This window comes from Neoarius graeffei, chromosome 18, assembly GCF_027579695.1.
Source record: "Neoarius graeffei isolate fNeoGra1 chromosome 18, fNeoGra1.pri, whole genome shotgun sequence".
In the NCBI taxonomy this organism is placed as follows: domain Eukaryota; kingdom Metazoa; phylum Chordata; class Actinopteri; order Siluriformes; family Ariidae; genus Neoarius; species Neoarius graeffei.
Genome location: NC_083586.1, coordinates 29,026,372 through 29,033,740, shown reverse-complemented (window position 1 = coordinate 29,033,740; position 7,369 = coordinate 29,026,372).

Below are 7,369 nucleotides of genomic sequence, written 5' to 3'. Positions count from 1 at the left end.
CAGAGACCGGTTGGATATATATGCCCCCATCTGGACCACCCCTTTCCTGGAGCCCTTTTGATCTGGCGGCTACGAAATCGTGTGCGCAACCAAACGCAGCAGAGGCCTGGCGCTCAGCCACAATAATTAATCACAGTAGAGTAGGACGATGCTGGCCTAGAACACTCTCCACCCCCTCACCCGACCCCACCACCACCTTTTTATTTTATTTTATATTTCTGCGCATTCAGCCAATGGAATCCGACCATTTATTCCATATGTATATATTTTATAGCTACTATATAACTTTATTTTTTAATAAGTACACCAAGCTATCACTTATAATATAGGCCTCTTTCATAACACTCCACATTCTTTGTATAGGACAGTAAAACAGGGATTAAGTCAAATAGAGATTGGCAGGACAGTGACGACAGGCAGCTGAGCCAGTTCTTTCTCAGTTTCCTTACTACGTGCAGACTGGCCGGCTGGAACAGGAGAGAGGGTCTGCAGTTCAGGGAGAGAGGGAGAGAGAGAGAGAGAGGCCCTGCTACCAAGCTGTTAAGGTGGACTCGTTTTGCTGAACTGTGCTAATGGGCCCCTCTTTCTTTGGTTCCTCCTCCTCCTGCGTGCTGAAGCAGCTGAAAGCCCTTCTTCCCACTTCACTTCAGCAACTTTAAAAACAATTAAGCTCAGATAAACTGTTTCATCTTCATGTCTTTCGGAAACACTTTGTTTCGGACAGGATAATAGAACTCATTCAATTAAGCGGGATAAATAAATGGGGTCGGTCTGGATCCATGTGTCATTGAATGGTGAAAACACTGGGACAGACAAGAAGAACATATCTTCAACTGAGAGAATATAAATGTACGGTAGATAGCAACCAAAGGTGTGGAAATGCGATCTGTTCAGTGTAGGAACACAGCATGCTTTAAACCTTCCAGGTGATCACACCTCACTCTTCTCTTCCATCTGTTCCAACTTGGCCTATATGAAAGAACTTTATTAACCTGTAGCTCCCATACCAAGCATCTCAACACAATCACGACGACGTTCTGTACGTGTACTCCAAAGCTTAAATCAAGAAAGCTGCCTGTCGTTTGTTGATCAGATGGAGGAAAGTGTTTCTAGGAGTTATGTAATCGTAATTTATACGGGTTGTTTGTGTGCGTGTGTGAAAGCAAATCGACCTCCTAACAGACGTCCATGTATTTCTCAACAGCTTTGAAAAGATCTGGTCCACCTTAAATGCAACAGGCCAGTTGAGTTTGTTTTCTGTTATATACAAATGTCCACCAGATGGCACTCAGTGATCATGAGATAATGTGTCTTATCAGGAACGTCTCACAGGTGCTCTTGTAAGAGACAAACATTAGCCTATTGGAAGATTAGATATTAACAGCAATGCACATATTTTAAAATATTAAATGTTAAAAATAAACGTTCTAAATTTAAAATAAACTGTTCTCATATATATATATGAGAGAGATGAGAACAGCTTATTTTATTTATAGATAGATAGATAGATAGATAGATAGATAGATAGATAGATAGATAGATAGATAGATAGATGGGGCGGCACGGTGGTGTAGTGGTTAGCGCTGTCGCCTCACAGCAAGAAGGTCCGGGTTCGAGCCCCGTGGCCAGTGAGGGCCTTTCTGTGCGGAGTTTGCATGTTCTCCCCGTGTCCGCGTGGGTTTCCTCCGGGTGCTCTGGTTTCCCCCACAGTCCAAAGACATGCAGGCTAGGTTAACTGGTGACTCTAAATTGACCGTGAGTGTGAATGGCTGTCTATGTCTATGTGTCAGCCCTGTGATGACCTGGCGACTTGTCCAGGGTGTACCCCGCCTTTCGCCCGTAGTCAGCTGGGATAGGCTCCAGCTTGCCTGCGACCCTGTAGAACAGGATAAAGCGGCGAGAGATAATGAGATGAGATGATTGTCTATATATATATATATATATATATATATATATATATATATATATATATATATATACAGACAGAGTGTTTTACTGGGAAATACTCCACTCGTATTTTTCATACGAACTACATTGGGACATTGAATAACATATTTTCCAATATCCTCACTTGTGAGGAAACTGATGAATTGTTTTGATAAATTTGGGTACTTTTTGTTTGTGAATGTGTCCATATAACAAAAAGAAAATCGCATGTTGGCTTGAAGATATGAAGTTTATCCTCTTGTGTTGAAAAACTCATATTTTTCATATGAACTATATTGGGGATCTGAGTGACATACAGTGGTGCTTGAAAGAGTGTTAGCCCTTTAGAATTTTCTATATTTCTGTATAAATATGACCTAAAACATCATCAGATTTTCACACAAGACCTAAAAGTAGATAAAGAGAACCCAGTTAAACAAATGAGACAAAAATATTATACTTGGTCATCTATTTATTGAGGAAAATTATCCAATATTACATATCTGTGAGTGGCAAAAGTATGTGAACCTCTAGGATTAGCAGTTAATTTGAAGGTGAAATTAGAGTCAGGTGTTTTCAATCAATGGGATGACAATCAGTTGCGAGTGCGCAACCTGTTTTATTTAAAGAACAGGGATCTATCAAAGTCTGATCTTCACAACACATGTTTGTGGAAGTGTATCATGGCACGAACAAAGGAGATTTCTGAGGACCTCAGAAAAAGTGTTGTTGATGCTCATCAGGCTGGAAAAGGTTACAAAACCATCTCTAAAGAATTTGGACTCCACCAAACCACAGTCAGACAGATTGTGTACAAATGGAGGAAATTCAAGACCATTGTTACCCTCCCCAGGAGTGGTCGACCAACAAAGATCACTCCAAGAGCAAGGCGTGTAATAGTCGGCGAGGTCACAAAGTACCCCAGGGTAATTTCTAAGCAACTGAAGGCCTCTCTGACATTGGCTAATGTTAATGTTCATGAGTCCACCATCAGGAGAACACTGAACAACAATGGTGTGCATGGCGGGGTTGCAAGGAGAAAGCCACTGCTTTCTAAAAACAACATTGCTGCTCATCTGCAGTTTGTTAAAGATCACATGGACAAGCCAGGAGGCTATTAGAAAAATGTTTTGTGGACGATTGAGACCAAAATAGAACTTTTTGGTTTAAATGAGAAGCCTTATGTTTGGAGAAAGGAAAACACTGCATTCCAGCATAAGAACCTTATCCCATCTGTGAAACATGGTGGTGGTAGTATTATGGTTTGGGCCTGTTTTGTTGCATCTGGACCAGAACGGCTTGCCATCATTGATGGAACAAGGAATTCTGAATTATACCAGTGAATTCTAAAGGAAAATGTCAGGACATCCGTCCATGAACTGAATCTCAAGAGAAGGTGGGTCATGCAGCAAGACAACGACCCTAAGCACACAAGTCGTTCTACCAAAGAATGGTTAAAGAAGAATAAAGTTAATGTTTTGGAATAGCCAAGTCAAAGTCCTGACCTTAATCCAATCGAAATGTTATGGAAGGACCTGAAGCGAGCAGTTCATGTGACGAAACCCACCAACATCCCAGAATTTAAGCTGTTCTGTATGGAGGAATGGGCTAAAATTCCTCCAAGCCAGTTTGCAGGACTGATCAACAGTTATCAGAAATGTTTAGTTGCAGTTATTGCTGCACAAGGAGATCACACCAGATACTGAAAGCAAAGGTTCACATACTTTTGCCACTCACAGATATGCAATATTGGATAATTTTCCTCAATAAATAAATGACCAAGTATAATATTTTTGTTTCATTTGTTTAACTGGGTTTTCTTTATCTACTTTTAGGACTTGTGTGAAAATCTGATTATGTTTTAGGTCATATTTATGCAGAAATCTAGAAAATTCTAAAGGGTTTACAAACTTTCAAGCACCACTGTATTTCCTGATATTTCTCTCTGATGATGTCACTTCCAGTGTTTTCCTGCTGACTTGATGTGCATTGTCATAGTGACGAACCGGTTCAAAATTACAGTTCTTTTGATTAAATTGCATATTATATTTTTTACATTTCATATTTTATCCCCTTGTTCCTGTATGGCTTTCCTCTGAGTACACCGGTTTCCTCCCACAGTCCAAAGAAATGCGGATTAGGCCAACTGGCTACTCTAAATTGCCCATAGGTGTATAAGTGAGTGTGAATGGTTGTCTGGTTCTGTGTTAGCCCTGCAGTAACACAGGGTATATCCCACCTCTTGCCTGAAGTCAGCTGGGATTGGCTCCAGCTTTTGCCATGACTGACGGAAAAGTGGTGTAGATAATGGATGGATGGTTCGCTTCCTCTTTAAACCCTCTTCAAAGCCTCATCCAGGCTTCTTGGACATTTAATGACTCTTCTTTTCCTAAAGGGGTTCTGTGTGGTACCATTTCTTATATATATGGCATTAGGCTACTGTTCAGAAGATTGTGAGTTGAAATCACAGCATTGCCAAGCTGCCGATGCTGAGCCCTCAAGCAACGCTCCAAATCTTTAACTGCTCAGTTGTATCCTTAAGCCACTTTAGATCAAATTATATGTAAATACTGACTTGTTGGATTACCTTTTATGGTTACATCTGGAGGGACGGCTAAAGAACCCTTAAGGGTTTGAGATTCAACCTTTTATTTCTAAGAAGGTATATGTGACGAGTCATGGAATCCACGGACACATGTCGGCCAAAATGAATCCGAGAATTCTCGGATTCGTTTCGGCTGACGTGTCCGTGGATTCCATGACTCGTCACATATAAGTTAGCAACAGTGGAAAATTACAGGTTAGAACTTATCACAAGGAACCTATTGGGATGTACAGTACAGAGACTTGTGCCCTTATAAAGGTTGGCCACTTATCCTATTTTAGCCTGTTCAGGTAATTTATAAGAAACAGCATATTTGATTATTTTCTGTAAAGTAGCCAATTTTCAGGCCTGCAACGGGGCCACAACCACAGCTCCTGAGCATTAGAGATCCACGAGATGGCACTACCACGTTACATATGTTTCTGTAGTGTTTCACTGTGTTGACTCTTCATTGTATAGCATTTGGCATGGCACCATGTATACTTTGTGTGCTGAAAGCTGTGTAGGAAGAAATAATATTGGCAATGCATTTGGAGTCACTGAATATACCCATTTTGTGAACAGGAAACTTTTTATTCCTGTGTAGTATTTAAACAACACATGAGAAAAACCAACAGCAGTTTTCCACAGAAGCTTTCTAACTTTGAAAGCAAGTAGAGCTAAATGTAGAACTTGTGGAACTGTCATTAAGGTGTAATGCCTTTTAATTAACCTAGCCAGAGGAATGACTATTAGATCCTCAGTTTAATTCATCCATTCATCCATTATCTGTAACGGCTTATCCTGTGCAGGGTCATGGGCAAGCTGGAGCCTATCCTCACTGACTATGGGCATGAGGCAGGGTACACCCTGGACAAGTCACCAGGTCAATGCAGGGCTGATACATAAAGACAAACAACCATTCACATTCACACCTACAGTCAATTTAGAGACACCAATTAACCTAACCTGCATGTCTTTGGACTGTGGGGGAAACCAGAGCACCCAGAGGAAACCTACGCAGACATGGGGAGAACATGCAAACTCCACACAGAAAGGCCCCTGTCAGCCACTGGGTTCAAACTCAGAACCTTCTTGCTATGAGGCAACAGTGCTAACCACTACACCACCGTATTACCCTCAGTTTAATTCAGTGCTTAGATTTACAGTTACATTAAATCATTTGGGGGCGGTGCGGTGGTGTAGTGGTTAGCACTGTCGCCTCACAGCAAGAAGGTCCGGGTTTGAGCCCCATGGCCGACGAGGGCCTTTCTGTGCGGAGTTTGCATGTTCTCCCCGTGTCCGCATGGGTTTCCTCCGAGTGCTCTGGTTTCCCCCACAGTCCATAAACATGCAGGTTAGGTTAACTGGTGACTCTAAATTGACCGTAGGTGTGAATGTGAGTGTGAATGGTTGTCTGTGTCTATGTGTCAGCCCTGTGATGTCCTGGCAAGGGTGTACCCCGCCTTTCGCTCGTAGTCAGCTGGGATAGGCTCCAGCTTGCCTGCAACCCTGTAGAACAGGATAAAGTGGCTAGAGATAATGAGATGAGATGAGATTAAATAATCTGTCAGATGCTCTTGCATGACTTACAGTTACTTACAGTTATTACAGGGTAAAATCCATGCAAACAGCTGAGCAGTTCAGGGTTAATAGCCTTGTTCTAGATCCCAACACTGGCTCTTTTCAATACTAATATCAAGTAATATTATAATGAACTTTGTAACTTTAAAGCAGCAGTTTTTAATGCCCTCTTCTCCCAACTGACCTTACCCACAGCATAGCCAGGTCTGTGCTTGTTTGCAGACTGAGGGTTGGGCATTTTGTATACATTTCAGTAATTATATCCATATATTAAAAGATGCAAGGGACCAAAGTCGAATATTGACAGAATTCAAAAGCTACAAAACTGGGCAGGTCATATGATTCTTCGCTGTAGTAGATGGACACGCATTTCAGAGAGTCACAGTGGGTTCTGCTGGCAACCCTGCCATGTCAATGTAAAACTTCACAAAGCCATTCTCATAGGAAAGTGCCTCATGGGCTTTGTTCCCTCCTATTTAAGAGGAAAGTTTATATGAGCCAATGTGTTTCATAACTATAGCACAAGACACACCGGGTCAGGTTTGTTTGTGCCAAGGGTATACAGGAACATTGCAAAAACCTTTTCTGCTATGATGGTGCAGTTTTGTTCAATAGTCTGCCTTCACCAATTCAGAATTGTAAAGCTTTTAAAGAGTATAAATTGCCCTGCATCCAGTATTTTACTTCTTAATGTACAACCAACTATATGACTATGACTAGTCAGTCATTACAGTATTTTTTGACCAGGTCTGTGACCTACCAGTCATTAGAACCATTTTAGTATTGTTTTTAAATCCTTTTATTTTATTTTGCCATACTTTGACTTGCATCCAGAATTCTTTGAGTTTTCATTTAATGTGTATATCTGGTAATGAGTGCGTGTATGACTGTATGAGGACCCCATTGAAAAGATGTTCATGGTGGCAATTTATGAGATTGTGTACTGTGCACACAATTGGGCTATCCTAAATAATATATTTTTAACACGGGCGATTGCTCTAAGACAACGAGGGAGGCTCAGCCTCCTCTAAAAATGACGAACATCGTGTAGGATGAATTGTGCTAGGCTTATGTTATAGCCGACCTTATAACATTGCTATTTCAGATCCAGAATCATAGCAATATATGTGCTCAACCCAACTACAGTGCGAAATCATTCCGTTATAACTTTCCCCAGTTCGCCTAATGTGTGCGTGAGTTTTTCCCCCTCGTGACAGCGCGATGCAGCCCAGCCTCAGTGGATTGGGAGCTATGTGCTTGTCAATCTCAAAATGC